Here is a 20,902-nt window from a genome sequence, read left to right as displayed (position 1 = left end):
ATAGGTGTAAACGCAGATTTGGGCAACCTGGAAGTACGGTATTTCAGAGAACGCCATGTGATGACAGACCTGCTCTTTCAGTAGAAGATACAGTCTTCCTTGATATCATGGACAGAAACATGTATATGGAAGATACAAATCACTGGGTAGCAACCCTACCATTTCGCTAACCCCGCCATACTCTTCCAAATAACCATCAGCAAGCCGTGAAATGCCTCCAGACTGTGCAATGCATGCTTGAAAAAAGGCCAAACATGAGAGAAGACTTTTTTGCTTTCATGCAAAAGATCTTTGATAACAAGCAAGCTGAGCTAGCTCCACCATTATGACAAGGGGAGGAATGTTGGTACTTGCCAATAGTTGGTGTGTACCATCCTAGGAAACCAAATGAAATAAGAGTCGTTTTTGATTCCAGTGCTACGTTTGAAGGAGTTTCCCTGAATGATGTACTTCTTAGCGGACTGGATTTAAACAACAACCTTTTGGGTGTTCTAGTACGGTTCCGCAAGGATCTAGTTGCAGTCACAGTAGACGTGGAGCAGATGTTTTATTGCTTTATGGTGAAGGAAGACCACAGAAATGATCTGTGCTTCATCTGGTACAAAGACAATGACTCCAACAAAGAAATCGCTGAATACCGTATGAAGGTGCATGTGTTTGGGAACAGTCCCTCGCCAGCTGTAGCCATTTATGGCTTACAAAGGGCAGCTCAACAAGGTGAAAAGGAATATGGTACAGACGTAAAACAGTTTGTCATAAAAAGTTTTTACGTTGACGATGGACTTGTCCCTCTGTCTACAGAGGATGAAGCAGTTAACCTCTTGAAAAGAATGAAAGAAATGTTGGCAGGATCCAACCTTAGAATATATAAAATAGCTTCAAACAGCAGTCAAGTTATGGAAGCATTCTCTGCTGAAGACAGGGCAAAGGGCTTGAAGGACTTAGATTTGGGAGGGGATCCCTTGCCGCTTCACCGAAGCCTAGGAGTCAGCTGGAATCTGGAGACTGATAGCTTCACCTTTCGTGTGACACGTGAGGAAAAGCCGTTTACACATAGGGGCATTCTGTCTATAGTCAATAGTCTTTATGACCCATTTGGTTTCGCTGCACCTATAACTATACAGGGCAAGGCATTTGTTAGAGAGTTATGCTCAAAGCAACACAAGTGGGATCCACCACTCCCAGAAGATAAGAAAGCACATTGGAGAGCATGGACTGATAGATCTTGAGCAACTTCAGGTGCGCAGGCCTTATCTACTAACTTCACTTTCATCAGTAAAAAGGAAAGACCTGTGCATCTTCTCTGATGCTTCTATTATGGCAATTGCAGCTGCGGCTTACCTTAGAGCTATAGACAGCGTAGGGCAGTGTCACATGGGATTCATTATGGGCAAAGCTAAATTAGCACCACGTCCTGCACATACAGTACCACGCTTAAAATTATATGCTGCTGTCCTAGTGGTTGAGCTTGCAGAATTAATATCTGAGGAGCTGGACATTAAGCTGCATGCGGTTAGGTTCTACACTGATAGTAGAGTTGTCCTAGGATACATACATAATACTTCCAGAAGACTTTATATGTATATTGCCAATAGAGTTACACGCATCAGGAAATCTTCTCACCCAGATCAGTGGCACTTTGTTACTACATCACATAACCCAGCAGACCATGGCTTTCAGGACCAGTCTTTTTACAGCAGAGTGTTTCGGAAGAAGAAGAAGACAACACTGAGTCATTTGAGCTTGAAAACCCATAATTTGATATTGAAGTTCGATTGGAAGTAACAACTTTAGCAACACAAATTAAAGAGAGGACACTTGGATCACACCGGTTTGAACGCTTCTCAACCTGGAGAATCTCTTGTACGGGGTATTGCAGTTCTTATTCACATTGCACGGTCATTCACCCATTCTTCACGCACTGATGATTGCATTGGCTGGCACAGATGCGATAGTAAGCCTACTACAGTACAATCAATTTCATCCAAGGAGGAACTGTTATTCTTAAATTTGTTCAAAGTGAAATGTTCAAGACTGAAATCAAATATTTGCAAGAAGGAAAAATGACTATTAAGCAAAGTCCACTCACAAAATTGCGCTCCGTAATTCATGAAGATGGGCTAGTAAGGATAGGAGGACGCATATCTTCTGCTGATTTGTCAACGGATGAAAAACACCCTTTGATTATCCAAACCAATTACCACGTTGCTGTTCTACTAGTTAGACATTATCATGAAAAGGTTGCACATCAAGGACGTTATTTTATGGAAGGTGCATTGTGTTCAGCAGGGCTGTGGATCATTAGGGGCAAAAGAGTAATCTCTAGTGTCATCTACAAATGTGTTACGTGCACGAAAGCTGAGAAAGAAATTTGAAGAACAAAGGATGTCAGATCTACCAACAGATAGACTCAGAGTAGATCCACCATTTACTTATGTGGGTGTTCATGTCTTTGGACCATGGAATATGACATCTTGTCACACTAAAAGGTGTAGCATTGATAGTAAACGATTGGCAGTCATTTTCTTGTGCTTGTGTACGCGGGCTGTTCATTTAGAACTTATTGAGTCCTTGTCAACCTCAAGCTTTATCAATGCTTTGAGACGATTCTTGTCCATCAGATGGCCAATCAAACAACTCCATTCAGATAGTGGTACAAATCTCACTGGAGTCTGTAATGAACTTAACATGCAGGTTAATGACCCAGAAGTAAAAAATTATCCGTTAGACCAGGTTGTATTTGGATTTTCAACACACCCCATTCGTCCCACATGGGAGGTGCATGGGAAAGAATGATCGCCATTGCTCGAAGAATCTTGGATTCAATGCTCTTAAAGAATACCAGTACTTGCCTCACCCATGAGGTTCTGACTACATTGATGGCTGAAGTGATGGCTGAAGTGATGGCCATAATGAATGCCAGACCTCTGGTTCCAGTCACCTGAGATGCTCTTAACCCAGAAAGTAAGTGCAATCCCAGCACCTCCTGGAGATTTTGCTTTGAAAGACTTACAAAAACATCAATGGAGGCAAGTACAATGTCTTGCTGACACGTTTTGGAAGAGATGGAGACAGGAATATCTACCTACACTGCAAATGAGAAGAAAATGGCAAGGAGACAAACCAAATGTAAAAGAAGGTGATGTTGTCTTGCTTAAGGACAACCAGGTGAAGCGCAATGAGTGGCCTGTTGAAATTATTGTAAAAAACATTCTTAGCAGTGACAACAAGGCATGCAAGGTTGAGGTGAAAGTCGTCAAGCAGGAAGTGCCCAGGGTTTACCTTAGACCTATTTCTGAAGTCATGTTACTCTTAAAACAAGATATAGGTAGTAATATAATGATTGTTATCCCAGGCAGGGAGCATTCTGTTCACACTTTATTTTAAGGTTTGCCACCTAGCGATCATTTTAAGTATTGACGTTGTCAAGTCGTTCAGTTCACCAGTCGTATAAAAGCAGTTTAGTGAAGTTCTGAACGCTGCTCATGACACCAGTTCTTTCACGTTAAGCCTTGGCAAAGAAATGCCTGTAAGTCTCTCTTTTAAATAATTATTTTATGAATGTTAGTTAAGAGGTTTATCTGCTACTGTTAATCAGGGCAGAATACACGTTGTGTTTATTTATTACTAGCTGGGGTCCGGTGGTAATATAACCCTGAGCAAATATTGGGAATGCTTGAGCTCACAAGAACTACAAAGTATATGAGGTAAGTGTTACCATGCCACAAATAAAAAAAAGACAAAATGGATGGACATTCAAACATAAAGCCCAATATTGAGAAAGATGATTTGAACAAGCCATAAACAATACTGTAGAGATTAATTTGGCAGACCTAACCACGTAGTCAGGAAACGCTTAATATCACTGGACCTACAGTTGGGCTTGAAAGTTTATGAACCCTTTAGAATTTTCTATATTTCTGCAAAAATATGACCTAAAACATCATCAGATTTTCACTCAAGTCCTAAAAGTAGATAAAGAGAAACCAGTTAAACAAATGAGACAAAAATATTATACTTGGTCATTTATTTATTAAGGAAAATGATCGAATATTACATATTTGTGAGTGGCAAAAGTATGTGAACCTCTAGGTTTAGCAGTGAGTTTGAAGGTGAAATTCAGGTCAGGTGTTTTCAATCAATAGGATGACAATCAGGTGTGAGTGGACACCCTGTGTTATTTAAAGAACAGGGATCTATCAAAGTCTGCTCTTCACAACATGTTTGTGGAAGTGTATCATGGCACGAACAAAGGAGATTTCTGAGGACCTCAGAAAAAGAGTTGTTGATGCTCATCAGGCTGGAAAAGGTTACAAAACCATCGCTAAAGAGTTTGGACTCCACCAATCCACAGTCAGACAGATTGTGTACAAATGGAGGAAATTCAAGACCATTGTTACCCTCTTCAAGAGGGGTCGACCAACAAATCACTCCAAGAGCAAGGCGTGTAATAGTTGGCAAGGTTACAAAGGACCCCAGGGTAACTTCTAAGCAACTGAAGGCCTCTCTCTTATTGGCTAATGTTCATGTTCATGAGTCCACCATCAGGAGAACACTGAACAGCAATGGTGTGTATGGCAGGGTTGCAAGGAGAAAGCCACTGCTCTCCAAAAAAAACGTTGCTGCTCATCTGCAGTTTGCTAAAGATCACATGGTCAAACCAGAAAGCTATTGGAAGAATGTTTTGTGGACGGATGAGACCAAAATAGAACCTTTTGGTTTAAATGAAAAGCGTTATGTTTGGAGAAAGGAAAACACTGCATTCCAGAATAAGAACCTTATCCCATCTGTGAAACATGGTGGTGGTAATATCATGGTTTGGGCCTGTTTTGCTGCATCTGGGCCAGGACGGCTTACCTTCATTGATGGAACATTGAATTCTGAATTATATCAGAAAAGTCTAAAGGAAAATGTCAGGACATCTGTCCATGAAGTGAATCTCAAGAGAAGGTGGGTCATGCAGCAAGACAACGACCCTAAGCACACAAGTCGTTCTACCAAAGAATGGTTAAAGAAGAATAAAGTTAATGTTTTGGAATGGTCAAGTCAAAGTCCTGACCTCAATCCAATCGAAATGTTGTGGAAGGACCTGGAGCAAGCAGCTAACGTGAGGAAACTCACCAACATCCCAGAGTTGAAGCTCTTCTGTACGGAGGAATGGGATAAACTTCCTCCAAGCCGGTGTGCAGTAATAATCAGAAGTTACCAGAAACATTTAGTTGCAGTTATTGCTGCAAAGGGGGGTCACACCCGATACTGAAAGCAAAGGTTCACATACTTTTGCCACTCACAAATATGTAATATTTGATCATTTTCCTCAATAAATAAATGACCAAGTATAATATTTTTGTCTCATTTGTTTAACTGGTTTCTCTTTATCAACTTTTAGAACTTGAGTGAAAATCTGATGATGTTTTAGGTCATATTTATGCAGAAATATAGAAAATTCTAAAGGGTTCACAAACTTTCAAGCACAACTGTAGAAGCCTCGTCAGTAAACTGCAGTATGCTAAACACCAGCACAGACGTGAACAACAATTTGGAAGACAAGAAGACCACTGCAGGAGAAATAAGGCATCAAACAATGCCAAACCTGAATGAGCAGCTCCCTTTCCTGGGTTTTATTTTATTTCTGTTAAATATGCAACCCCAATATGCTCAGTTACCTCTGATTCTTTTGCCACAAAGTGGCACGGTCCTTTTAAAAATGTGTAATTGATGCTTGTTAACTGCATTATCAGAAGAAAGGTAATTTCCTATAGATGTGAGGTTGCATTGTTGTTGTTATTGTAAGAAACTAATGAACAAAAAAAGGAAAGTGAAAACGACCCAATGTAAAGTTCTGTATTTTTTTCTGCTTCGCTTTCTGTACCTGATTTTTAGAGAGCCTTATTATCACATACACAACAAAGCATACTGCCACAGTTCTAGTGATGTATAAATAAAAACAGTAAATAACAGTTTCAGAAAATGTATTAATAAATTGGAAAAATAAGTAATTTACAATACAATTACACATAAACCAGCAGGTGGTTACAGTAGACAGCACAGGGCAGGTAGCATCGGGTTACTGGGAGTTCAGTGACCTTATGGTTTGAAGGAAGAAGCTGTCACTGAAGCAGGTGGAATGAGTGGTGAGTAGCAGAGTAGCACTTCCCAGAAGGAAAAAGTGGAGAAGAGGATGAGCTGCATGGCTGTCAGCAGAGATGATGAATTTAGCTCTCCTCTGACATCTGGTTGATTAGATGGTATGAAGCTATGGAAGATCAGGTGGAATGATTTTATAAATTGAACAGACAGTCCTTTGCAGGAAGTTGTGATCCTGGCAAGTCAGATTACCAAACCACACTGTGATGCATGTGGTCAGGATACTTTCAACACTACAGCAGTAAAAGTTCAGTAGTGTTTTGGTTCCCACCCCAATGACTCGGAGTCCTGCCACGTGCAAAAGTTCGCTGATGACACTGCTATTGTGGGCTGCATCAGGAGTGGGCAGGAGGAGGAGTATAGGAAGCTAATCAAAGACTTTGTTAAATGGTGCGACTCAAACCACTTACACCTTAACACCAGCAAAACCAAGGAGCTGGTGGTGGATTTTAGGAGGCCCAGGCCCCTCATGGACCCTGTGATCATCAGAGGTGACTGTGTGCAGAGGGTACAGACCTATAAATACCTGGGAGTGCATCTGGATGATAAATTGGACTGGACTGTCAATGCTGATGCTCTATGTAAGAAAGCTCAGAGCAGACTTTACTTTCTGAGAAGGTTGGCATCCTTCAACATCTGCAGTAAGATGCTGCAGATGTTCTACCAGACGGTTGTGGCAAGTGCCCTCTTCTACGCGGTGGTGTGCTGGGGTGGCAGCATAAAGATGAAAGACGCCTCACGCCTGGACAAACTTGTTAAGAAGGCAGGCTCTATTGTAGGAGTAAAGTTGGACAGTTTAACATCTGTGGCTGAGCGACGGGCACTAAGGAAACTCCTGTCAATCATGAAGAATCCACTGCATCCACTGAACAGTGTCATCTCCAGACAGAGGAGTAGCTTCAGTGACAGACTTTTGTCACTGTCCTGTTCCACTGACAGACTGAGGAGATCGTTCCTCCCCCACACTATGCGACTCTTCAATTCCACCCGGGGGAGTAAATGCGAACATTAATTTTATTTTAATTTTTTTTTATTTTTATTACTATTTAATTTAATATTGTTTCTTTGTATCAGTATACTGCTGCTGGATTATGTGAATTTCCCCTTGGGATTAATAAAGTATCTATCTATCAATGCTCTTTAGTTTTTGCCAAGAGTCTTTTTGCATATGCAAGGGGTGTTGACTGACCGGGAAAGGCAGTTGATGATCTGGAACAGACAGCCAACAGTCATGACAGGGGAGCCATTGATGTGGAGTGAAGTGTGACATTCAGGGAGAGGTTGCTATTATGCCACATATAGTAAGGTCATTTACCTCCCTCCTGTAGCAGCCTCATCATTATCACTGATGAGGCCAATATCAGTGGCATCATCCGTGAAGTTGATGATGCAGTAGTTCTCATGCTTTGCTATGCATAGGTGAGTAGACTGCATATAAAGTGAGCCGAGGCAGCAGCCTTGTGGAACACCAGTGTTGGTGAACAGCATGGAGGAGTTAACTATCCTCACTGACTGGGGTCTATCTGTCAGAAAGTCAAACACCAAGTCAAAGACAGAGTTGCTCAGGCCAAGGCCTATCCTCACATAGGTGTTTTTCCTTTCCAGATGTCCCAGAGCAATGTGCAGGGTGAGTGAGATGGCATCATCTACATCTGTTACGCTAGTGTGCAAACTATAGTGGATTCAGGGGGGCAGGAATGTTGTGGTTAATGTGCATTGTGATCAGTTTCTCCAGACTCTTCATCACCTCAGATGATACTTCCTCAGACAGCACGTCAAATAAAATTGGAGCAATACAGAGTAGATTGGTATAGCGGGAGCTCAAGGATATCATACAAAATCGTGGAAGCGCTCCTCTTTTTTAGTGCAGAGTGGTGGCTATCTGGCTAAAGGAGCTGGGCTGGTAACTCAAAGGCTGCCAGTCTGAATCCTGGCAGTGACAGAACAAATGCTACTCCGTTGGGCCCCTCAGCAAGGCCCTTAACCTGCAATTGCTCCGGGGTCGCTGTACAAATAGCTGACCCAGCACCCTGACCCCAAAACATTCTCTAGAGAGTAAGTAGGGATATGCGATAAATGACACATTCCTAATACAAGAAAGTATATATGGTGAATAAAGAAAAAAAAAAAAAAAAATAGTGCAATTGTCTGATACTCATTTCAGCAGGAAAAAGCAGATTGCTTTGGGCAGGCATAATTGTGGTTTTCTTGAAACACTGCAGCACTACACATAAAATGAGGGCCACGTTGAAAATGTCAGTGTACACTTGTGACAGCTGGGTGACTCATGCCTTCACAACCCAGGATGGGATGCCATCTGGGCCAGCAGCTTTGCCGGGTTTAACTTGTTTAAAGGTTTTACTCACGTTGGCCACTATACTTTGCGTGATGGCTCTGCTTGCCAATAGCACTGGAAACATTGCAACAGTCACTAAGTCTGAGCCACGAGGCGCAAAACGAGCAAAGACATCATTCAGCTCAACCAGGAGTGAGGTGCGGTGTTTTGGATTCAGCTAGTGATATTTTCTCATCTTTGATTGTCTGCAGACATTTGCACAGTTGATGCAGGTAGCTGGCAGCGAAATCATTTTCTGGCCTGCTTTCATGCTAAGTCTGCCACTTTGATCGCCTTCCATAGCTCATTCCGGTTGCTCTTGTACTGCTATGTCATTTGAATTAAAACCAATAGTCCTCTCCCTCAGACACATGTGAACAGCACTGTTCACTCAGGGCTTCTGATAAGGGTAGCAGGATAGATAGGCATGGTCACACAAATGTTGTATGGACCAAGCAAAGGCAATTCCATGCCAGGCCAGGGGGTGGCAGGGTGCACTAAACCTTCACCTATTATCTCTACAGACCAGCCGCAGAAAAATCTGTCTGATTCAGAGCAGATGACGTCACTTCCAGTTCCGATGCCCAGAAGAATATGACTTCCGGCACCCAATCTAACATCTGAAGAACATTACTTCCTGTCTGATCCTTTGAAGCCGCCATCTTTGCAAACCCTCTGCAGTTCTGTTTTGGACTCCGTACTGAGAACATCTTTGTTCTTTAAAAACCTTTTGCAGCCAGGAATATATATACAGGTGGCTGCCCCAAACCTTTTTAAGTGTGTCGAGTCTATTCATTTAACAGCACACACTTTTATTATTATTACTAGGCAGACCCGCCTTTTAAGGCGACTGACTTTTAAGTTGACCACTTCTTAAGGCAATTCAATATGTAGATCAATTTGATATTTTATACAAACTCATTAATTTGGTTATATTGTATTTGAGCGGTATTACTTTAATACTCGTAGTTTCTGTTATTTTTGTGATGAAATTTTAACTTTTTTTCTATATTGAGGTCGCCCTTTTGCACCTCCCTGATATTTACTACGCGTTGCGGCATTTGTACTCCATCAACATTAATTATTTCCAGAGACATCATTTTGTCTATTTTTCCAGCGCATCGCGCACAAAAGCAAGGGAACGATGGGAGCACCAGAACTCTGCTCACATCATGTCGCTTCGTACCGCAAGCTGCAAGTAGTAAGTCTGTGATAAGCAGAGTACCGCTACGCTTTCCACTCACGGGACAGAAGGACAATCCCGACCGCTTTTATATAGTAAGAAAGAAGAAGAAGAAATCGCACAGTCTGGAGTAGACAATCATCTTTTACCTAGAAAAACGAAACTACAAATCCCATCGTGCATTGCAAAATGGACAGGGCGTGTGTGAAACTCCGCGCCTGCGTTGCACTCACAGGACGGAAGGACAATCCCGACCGCTCTTATATTAGAAGGATTATTGACATTCTATCTATCAGTCTATGTGATGTTCAGAGAGTGTGAGCAACTGCATGGTCTACTGGAATAGTGAGGTGAGATGAGGGGGACTGTTTTGAATTTTGGCACCCTGATGGCAGTGGGTGGGGTGTGCATGGTCATAATCTGGCTTTGGACAGAGGTTACCCCACTCTTCTTTCAAAATAATTGTGCTGTGTTTTACAGAAGTGCCAAGCTTCTGAATGTTCACAGCAAAGTAAACTAAGGCAGGGTTGTGAGCTTTAAAAAAATAATAAAAAGTGCTACTTCAATGGAGGCTTTAATGTGTAAAAATTAATCCATTTTGCATAAAGGGACACAGTGAAAGCCTACGAGGATGAACCTCAGTTACATTGTTGTAAAACTTTAAACCACTTTTGGCAGTCCAACCAGGTCAGTTAGGTAAGATGAGGATGAAGGTTTAAGGTTCACTAGACACAGGTATATACAGTGTCTTGAAAAAGTATTCAGTCCCAAAAACCATTTTAACTTTTTATCATCTTGAATTCTAAACTTACTAAATCAAATCAATTTTTATTTGTCACATACAATTATACGTTATATAGTATAAGTGGTGAAATACTTAGGTGTTGGGTTCCTAAAGTGCATTAAAGGAGAATTCAGAATGTAAAAGGACAATAAACCAAAATAAACAACTTTACAAATATTACAGAAAACACTTTGTCAAATGAATGCAATTGTATGCATCACACCAGAAATACAAAACATGCTTTAACAAACAATAAATAAGTAACTTAAACAGTTCAATAGAAGTGAAACAACAGTAAGACATCCTATATTTCTAGGCAAATTCTTCATTCAAGATGAGGATGGACCGAGGGCAGAAGCTCCTTCTCAGTCTCTCTGAACTGGACTTCAGGCACGGGTAGCATTTCTCTGACCACAGCACAGAAAAGAGGCCATTGGTGGGATGGCTGGTATCTCTGTGGCAGTTTTCTTTGCCCTGATCCACCACTGCTTGGTATTGATGTACTGGAAGTTAGAAAGTGCATACCAAGTGATTTGGTCAGCTGACTGTGGTGTCTGAGCACAGAACCCCAGAATGTAAATGTTCATTTTATAATTGGTCTGAAAAGTGGGATGGGAACTTTTTTTTTTTTATGTACAATGCCTCCTGGGTGCTTATCGTGGTGAAGAAATAAGAAAATGGAAGAGTAAGCATCACTGAGGTCTGAGAGAAATAAATGTTTATTTTTGTTACCCAAAAGGTCTGCTGCGTGTATTTTTGTCATAAAAAACCGTAAGAACCAAAACCTCCTCGATGCATAAGACAGAACACTGACCACACAAGTCTCAACAAAGTCTTGCATTCCTGATGGGTCCTGTTTTCAAGCCAGACTGTAATACTGCCCGTCAGGATAGTGCAGCTGGTCAATATATAGAAGTTCTTTAGTAATTGGAAAAGCAGCCTAAAATCACTCTGGCATCTGAGCTGGTAAAGATATTTTAGTACCTTCTTCACCAAGTTATGGAAGTTGTGAATATACTTGGACTAGGTCAGGTCATCTGTTATGTGACCACCAAACTATCTGAAACTGCCCATTTTCTCCATTTGAGTCTTACTAATACAGAGGAGGTGGTGATGTTTCTGCTGTTTTCTCCCAAAGTCCACTATAAGTTTCTTTGCCTTGCTGACATTCAAGAGAAAACTGTTGTTCTAACACCAATGTGACAGGCTCTCCTCTTCACTAGGGTAAGCCTGCTCATTGTTGTTGGAGATCAGGCCCACAACAGTTGTGTCATCGTCAAACTTGACAATGATATTAGAGTCATGTATAGCCAAGCAGTGTTGCTGTACGTACAGATGGAGTACAGCAGAGGACTCCGAACACAAACCCGTGGAGCACTTGTGTTGAAAGTGAGAGATGAAAAAGCGTGGCCACCCAATTGAAACACTTATGGACTGCAAGTCAAGATGTTAAAAACCTAGCTGCCTAATGAAGCACTCAGATGCAAGTCTCAGAGCTTGGTGATAAGATTAGAGGAGAATGATGGGAAGGGTGAATACTTACAAATTCTTAACATTTCAGTTTTTAGAACTTAATGGTTTATAATTTTCTTTGTTATGGTGATTGAAATATGCAGAAGAGAAATTAACAATTTACAAGAGATGCCTTTTTCTGTAGTGTCATAGCTGAAGGTTGTTAGCCAATCGAGAACCAAGAGACCTTTGGATTACAAAGATAACATCTCAACTCGGCGAGTCATAAAGGAGAACTCCCCTGCCTCTAAGATGGGACCGCTGTTAAGCTGAACTAGCACTCTTCTATGAAGGCCTTATCAGGCTGACACTCTCTCAACATCTGCTTCATGAATGCAACTGGACGGGCAAGAAGCCAACATAAGAAAGCAACAAATCAATTCAGTCTATTATACTTCATTTTTTTAATTAGCTGTAATAGCTTCTCTGCGGTGGGCTGGCACCCTGCCCAGGGTTTATTTCCTGCCTTGCGCCCTGTGTTGGCTGGAATTGGCTCCAGCAGGCCCCCGTGACCCTGTAGTTAGGATATAGCGGGTTGGATAATGGATGGATGGATGTAATAGCTTCTTGATTAAGGATAATTAATATAGTATTTGAATATACAGTAAATGTATCTTTTATAGAGCATGCATAGTAATTGTTAAATGAAAGGAAATATGAATCGTGCTATAATTTTGTAGATTATTCACACTGTTATGAGAATAGTGTATTATGCTGTTATTAGTGCAAACACTACTGATGTAATGCTGAGAGATTATGAATACATGTAAAAAGACGATACTTTCTACTATTAGCATGTAGACTTATCTTGCTCAGCTGTAAGACTCCCAGCCCACCTGTTATAAGTCAATGGGTAACTGACGTTAATTTATACTATTTGAAATTGGAAAAAAATTAATTCTCACTTAGAGGATCTGTTCAAAACTTTTTAAAAAATATGGCAAGGTTTAATTCATAAAATTTTAGAAAAGATTCCATATCAGGGGAAACAATATTCTCTCTTCTTTGTTGCGTTTTAAAGATTTGCTCGTGCTGTTGGCTCTCCTCTTTCTCTTGGGTGGGGGGGATGAATTCAGGCTTGTTAAGTTTGACTCGATTATTTGTAACGCTATTTTGTTTGTTGTTAAAGTAAGTCTTGATTATATGGAATATTATTTTCTTCAAATAAAACAAAGTAGTTTACAGGAGTGGAGAGCAGATCTTTTCAACAATTAATAAACCATTATAAAACCAGGTGCTACTAAAGGGGACGTTAAAATGTCCCAAACGTGACAAATAATCTGTTTAAATCCCAGGCAGAAACTGTCCCTTAAAAACAGTCCCAAGCCACACTGCCTCCTTTCTAAAAACTAACATCTCCTCTGCTTACCTTAGATGGGAGATGTCTACCAATGGGCACCATCAATCATAACACAGCTTGGGTCCCCATTGCCAGTAACCTTGGGAATCAGTGGGGTACCACGCCAGATCTTGAATGATCTTCCATACACAGCACAGTCTTAAGGCGGGAGCCCACACAGGGTGCTAGGTTGTTCCTACTTCCTGATCGTTCAACAATCGCGACCCCAGCCTCTCAAGTGCCAGCCGTGCTCTACAATCACAGCTGTCTTCCTAACTGTCTTTTTCCATTCCACTCACACGGGATCCAGCCAAGAACCTCAATCAACCTTGGAGCGGCACAAGCTTGTAGCCTGCACACTCTAGGGCTCTCGATTATTTATTAAAATTGAGCTTTGCCGTAGACCTCTTACCAAACATAACAAACTTATTAAATATGAATCACATCACTCCAAGTGCAATTTGACCCGCCTGAGCAGGTTATATATTTTATTTTATACAATTGCCGAAAGGGAAATGGAAAGAACCAAAAAGCATCTGAATTCCTAAAAAAGTCTGTATAAGCATACAAACTTTATATCTCTCTATTATAATAATACAAATCTTGGGAAACAAGACTTTTTATTCTGCGATGAGATGTGATCTTTTGAAGAGAGACACTTTCACGTCCCGCGAGATGAGACTTTGTGCCAAGAGATTTAACCACGCACGGGCAAGAAATAAAAGACACAGAATAGATGACAAAGTAGAACGTCGTAAAGAATTCAAAAAACGTTGGCATGATACACATGCAGAGCAGGTTAGAGATAATGGAAGTATGAAAATTCAAAAGTCTCAAAAAAATGATAGTAAAGATCACATTAACACAAACAAATGGAAATTATTACTCGGTGAAATATTGGAACAATGAAAAGAGATCAAATATATTGTTCAGATTTAAACTTTAAGTCCGAGACTTGTAGATAGCTGAATTCGTGATGCCATCAGGGAAAAGTAGTGTTGCTTCCCAATGAAGAGGCGTATCTACGAGAATTAAAAGATTGGTTATTTGGTGAAAGTAAGAGGAAATTTCAAGCCCCACGAGACAAGACTTTATGCAAAGAGATTTGGAAAAGTCCTGCAAACATCTAAAACATTTACAACCACGCACACGGTTCAATCATTTCTCATTTGTGTAAATGCTATTGTTAGACACAGTTCATGTAGAGAGAAAGAAACGATATTCACTCATGGGCAGTTATACGTTGCGCTGTCACGATGTAATTCCAAACACAGAATCAAAATTCAAAGCAATATTGGTAAAAAGGAAAAAAAGATTTAATATATGGACATAGGTGATATGACAGTATGTAGATATTGTTAGACTTTAAACTTTAAGTCGGAGGCTTGTAGATCTTCTAATTCATGTTGCCATCGAGGAAAGGCTGTGTTTCTTCCCAATGAAGAGGCATATCCATGAGAATTAAAAGTTCTGTTGTTTGTGAGTGGCAGAGACGCGAAGTTGCTGGCACAAAGTGCACACAGGGGGGTTGGCAAACGAAGCGTGCAGGGGGCGAAGCCTTGTGAGAACGACATGACAGTACCAGAGAACTTCTTCCTGTCCACAAACATATTGTGTATAGAAAGAAGCTAATAGGACACGTTGTGCATGATGTAAAAATGGATACACATAAGCCACATAAGACGTATGTGAGGTCACATCTACAATACCAATTGAAGCATGGGTTTTCATATTTGCTCTAGTAGTTATTTTATGACTGCAAAACATAATTGAAAGATTAAATGCAGACACTACTGAAATAGCTTAGACTCTGAGGGGAAAAACCACACAGTTATTGTGTGCCATTCTTTCAAATTCAACAAGTTTATTAACAAGAAATGTTCAAATGTTTGAAAATACTTACTCAAAAATGGAACCCTAGATGCATGGAGTAAACTAAGTGTGCAGCTGACAGCAGAACCCTGGTGACCGTCAGCCTGGAATATTATGTTTATTTGACAATAGACATCTTTGTTATGTGTAATGATATTTTTGGACTAAAGTTTTATATTTTCTTGTCCGCATATGAAATCTGTGTAAAATGCAGATCCAGGATGAATGTAATGCAACTATGCATTCACTTAATATATCCATCGTCACTTTATATACCATCGTGTACTGTATGCACCATCACAAAGAATTTTAATGTGCAAAAAAGATTACAACACAGCATGACATTTTTAAAAGTCATGTTTTCAATAAAATGAACACCTGTTTTTTCTTGCTTTATTTGACAAGGCTAAATGTCGCCATGAGCAATACCAAAACCAGTAATGCTCTTTCTATTATACACATCACATGTTCTGTATGTCAAGTTGTTCTGAACAGGATCATGGGGGTCTGCTGGAGCCTATCCCAACTAGAATAGGGATTCAGCCCATAGTAGGGTCCTTCTGTTTAAAGGCTCCCTTTCTTCAGTTAGATTAGTTGAAAATCTCTTGCCAATACCTTAAATGTCTTCTTAGCATTTCCTTTCAGCTGTGGCCTAAGTAGATTGCAGCTGATTCGCCACAGACTCACCTACTTCATAGTCACATAATAGTTACTGCTGTAGTCCTCCCATACAGTGTGGAAGGTGAACACCAAGAAAGGGAAGAAGTACTCTCCTAATAGTCTCTTTCTCTTTATTTAGAACCTTATGAGGAGGTTCTCACCTGGTCTGCTGCTGCCAAGCAAGTGCAAGACAGGGGCCCTACTGGTCCTACCTTTCTGCTTGCATTGACTTACCAATAAGGTTGTACTGTATAGCACTATATTCTTAGGTTCACTTGTTACACACATTTGACAAGTGATTAAGACATTATCTTTAAAGACATTTTCACACTCATTGTCCTTGGCGCTCCAATGATAGGAGCAAATGCTTTTTTTTTTTCTTTTTCAACTGCAGATTTGGGTTTCGCTGTTTACAAGTCACATGATATTGACTTGTACAAGGTATAGCAACCAGAAAAAACATACTGGGAGACAGTAGGAGTAGGCGGTATGCTGAAAAATCCTTATCACAATATACTTTGAGAGTGAAAATTAATGGTGATAGGTAAGCCTCAAAAATATAGTTTATTCTGCAGCAGAGACGCCCACCTTCTTCCTTAGCTGCTTCTCAGTGCTCCTTGACCTTTAGCAACTTCAAGGGCTTCAAACTGCCTTGTTCAGTAACTGTGAATTGACGACGCTAGTTCCTCCAGACAGTGTTGCTCTGCCACTTCAAATAGGCAACAGACACCTGTCTGTCGTTTCTCTCTTTGGTCTGGCCTGTAGACTTTATGTAATTATTGAATTATTTGTGTGCACAGACTACAACTTTTATCCATTGAAACAGTTAATGCTCTGCTACTCGAACAGATTTAATTGCAAATACTCACCTTTCTTGAACTGATAAAAATACAGGTTCTCTCTTGCTCTGCTGCTGCCAAGCAAGCACAAGACAGGGGCCCTTCTGGTCTTACCTTTCTGCTTGCATCGACTTACCCATAAGGTTGATCTGTATAGCACTGTGGGTAATATACTTAAAGGGTTAGGTTCACTTGTTACACTCATTTGACAAGTAAATGCAATAAGACATTACATTGAAAGACGTTTTCACATTCATTGTCTGTTTGTATTGTTACATATCATGGGATGATTCATTATTTTGTTTCAATTTCCAATTTAAGACTAAAAAACTTTCAAGTGAACGAAACATATCAATAAACATCCCATAGGCATGGAGAGTCAATAACAGTTGTTATTTGTGCATTGTTGCCTTTTGTAATATTATTTAATTTATTTACCAAACATAGCTCTGTGAGAAAAATGGCTATTATCATTCAACTAGAAGACTACTTGGAAATTATATGCAACTACACATGATAAGAAAAGGACACATTTCAAATATGTGCGTGTAGAAAAGGCAGCAAGGTCTGCTGAGGGTATATATTGATGTGCTTTCATTTATGACAGGTATATCAGTGAGTTTTTTCTCGTTTTTTGTTCAGAATCAGAATTCACTTTATTGGCCAGGTACACTTATGTATACTAGGAATTTGTCTTAATAGTATTGGTGCAACAGATAAATATAAGAAGATAAAATAAAAAAGTATAATGCATCATACAGTTAGTGTGCAGGGATAATAGATATGGAGTAGAAGCTCAGACCTGCTTAGTAAGAGTAACTGCAAATGGAAAAAATTTGTGATGTGTTGTTTTAGCATTCACTGGGCGAAGACATTTGATGGAGGGAAGTCTTTGAAGCTGGTGATGCCCAGGGCAAGTCAGGTCAGCAGTGATCTTAGCAGCACTCTTCCTAACCCTGGACTGATTTTTGGACTTCAACGGAAGGTAAGTTACAGCCTACAATTTTTTTACAGGCTTGGATGATGTGTTGCAGATTGGCCTTAGCCTGAGCAGAGGCTGCACCAAACCAGTTATAGATGAAATCAAAATGGACATGACTGATGGCTGTGTAGAACTGGACAAGTATTGCTTGAGGGATATTGAATTTCCTTAGCTGACATAAAAAGAACAATCCCGGGTGGGCTTTCATAGTAATGCGTGTGACATTATCGTCCCACTTAAGGTTTTGTGACAGCACAGTGCCCAGAAACTTACAATGATTCTGTCATCCCAACGGCTCAGCCGTTTATAGAAAGTGATAGGTGAACAGGTGACTACTTACTGAAATCTACTATCATCACTTGAGTTTTTTGCACCACAATGTCAGATTTTAAGCCACCATACAAAAGTAGCATCAATTTAGTTATCTCAAATTATATGTCTACTGTCTTAACTCTTCTAAAAATTTGGCAATAATGTTCACTTCAGAATATTTGATTAACATTTACTATATACAGTATGTCAAAGTTAGGTGCGGTTGGAGAGGATGCCCCACCTGCATGCAGTACTATCATGGAGTAAGATTATGGGGTTTAATCATCTGTGTCACAGGGTACTGTACTGCTATTCGTTTCTTGCCACCTCTGAATGTGTTGTGACTGACCGAATCACAAGTGAATTTACACCTTTTATTATTTTTTTTTTAACCATAGTCAGCTGCTGTCAGGTGCTATGGTTGCTGTGATTGAGCAAGTAACTGTGCGAGTTGTTTTATGTGAACTGTGTTACATTTGTACTTGTGTACATATTTATTTTTGCCTTTGTATTACTTTTAATGCTCCATGTTACTCATTTTACAGTGAATGAGACTTCCTAAGTACTGACAGAAAACACTTAGTGTGACGACCACAGTATACACATTTCCACCTATAATTTACAGTATTTCCTGTAGTTAGATCGACCCCATATAACATCACGTACACACCTCACGTGAACCACTCCAGGGTTTGCTTGGTAACGCATCAAGACTATTTTTTCCCAAACAGTCTTAGTACGGTTGTTTTGGTCCACACCAGAGTGCAATATACATGAACAAAATCTATGTAAACTCACCAAACATTCGAGAAAATTGCAACAGAGCTTGATAAAATGGAACCAAAAGAACCAGGTCAGAAAATACCTCAAGACTCTAATAAGTCATGCCATTATTTATCCCACTTAATCAAGACTCTAATACAATGACATTTCCAATTTATTTTTGCACGCACAAAGATTTTCGCCTTTTGTTTTATGTGTTAATGTGTTCACAAGTTTTCCACTAATTTTCAGCACTACTACAGACTAGTTTTTTTTAAATCCATATTGAAAGAAGAATTTCATTAGGTAAACAGAATCAACTGGTATGCCACCCAGTACAGTGGCCTTCTAAGTGCTGTTCCACAGGTACATGTATTATGCTTACATTGATTTGTGGCCACAATTTATATTTTGTAAATAAAGTATAATTTTCATGATTTTCTCTTTTTCATCTACTTGACTGAAAACAAATAGAAACTGTGGAAAAAATGTACAGTGGTTGTGTTAACTTGAACATTCACTAAAACATGCACTTTAGTAAGGAGTGTCAAACCTTTTCTTTTCAACCATAGTTGTTAAAACAATGTGTAATTTTGGCATAATAGACAGCTTTTAAATGTAAATTTAAAAAAATTAATTTCTCAAAATTTAATTTTTAGTAATTCTGTATCACACAATTCAAAAAATATTACTTTAAAGGCAACTTAAGTACAAATGTTTTAGCCATTAAGCACTACTTCATTAAATTAACTATATATTTGCCAAAATTTAAAAACTGACAACATCTGAACAATTCCAATACCAGATAATTAAAACAACTGCAATAAGAAGACCTTAATGAGGGCCAGTTTTTTCATGGCTTCTAAAACATCATTATCTGAATTTAATAAAGCAAAAAAATCAAGCAGAACTGATCATTTCAGTCTTTATTGATTTAAAATAATTAGAGAGCCATGCATTAAAATCCAAAACCAAATGGGAAAAGAAAAACAAAAAAAAAAAAATAAACAAAATTGAGGAGAGAGTAACAAACTTTCTTTTAAATACATTTGTGTTATTACCCACATTAAAAAAAGTACTGTGTAAAACACTCTGCCATGTTGCCCACATCACTGTTAATAATGTATTACAGTAAAGCAAAAAGACAAATTACTTGTAGTGGCATTTCTTCCCAGCTGCACAATGCTGCTTCAGGATGCCCTCCTTTATTATTTATTTATTAGAAGGGCTTTGCAGTGAAACAGCCATGTAATGTTGTAACTGTGAATGGCATATGAATTTGACAACTGTGAGATTTTAGAATGTGCAACATAGAAGAAACACCATTACAAGCAAGGTAATCAGTACTTGTTGATTAATCTTAATTTGCAATATACTGCATGAACTGGTGGTCTTCAAGAATACTTTAATAATGGTTGAGAGCCAACAGAAATATCATCCAGCATATTAAAAATAATAATCAGTGAGAGACTTCACTACACTGCAACTCATCAGCCTTCCAAAGACAAAACAGCAAGACATGGGAGGCCACAGTTATTTCAGGAAATAATGAGCTGGGTGAGCTTCCTGCTGTTCCTGAATCCTAAATTCAGCTCAGAATGATTTTGTGGTGACTACTGAGCGTCATGAATCTTAGAGAAAAAAGCATTTTTAATGTGTTCTTGTAATGCTACAAGGAGATGCAGCATTTTTTTTTTATTTTACAGACATAACCTAATGTTCTATGGCTACACTGGAAAGCTTGCATGTACAGAAGCAGTACCGCATAGGCACATGCCTTACTTGCTTATTACAAAGTTACTCCCAACAGGCAACTAGCAAACTATGACATTTCAGGAAGTTGGATCTCCTGTAGCGGAGATACAGTTTGGACATGAGGCAAAGGACAGTGGTCTTTCATTTTAACTTCTGAAAACAATAAGGTGGGTATTTTCTCTCTTAGCATTAACAAAACAGAAAGAAGCCTTAATATTTCTGTAAGAGGAAGATCCAAGAAACTTATTTCAGATTGTACATAGAATATGTTAATTTGAAATTTATCAAGGAGCAGCATTAATAAAAACTGACCTTACATAATTGGTATTATCTTGGTCTTACTTGCATGTGTGAGTGTAGTACACACGAGTAGATCTAATACAAGTACTATAAAGTACTTTTCTGAATAGGCTTAATTTT

This window comes from Polypterus senegalus, chromosome 5 (assembly GCF_016835505.1).
Source record: "Polypterus senegalus isolate Bchr_013 chromosome 5, ASM1683550v1, whole genome shotgun sequence".
NCBI classification, from domain to species: Eukaryota; Metazoa; Chordata; class Cladistia; order Polypteriformes; family Polypteridae; genus Polypterus; species Polypterus senegalus.
Note: the sequence above shows the minus strand (reverse complement) of the source record.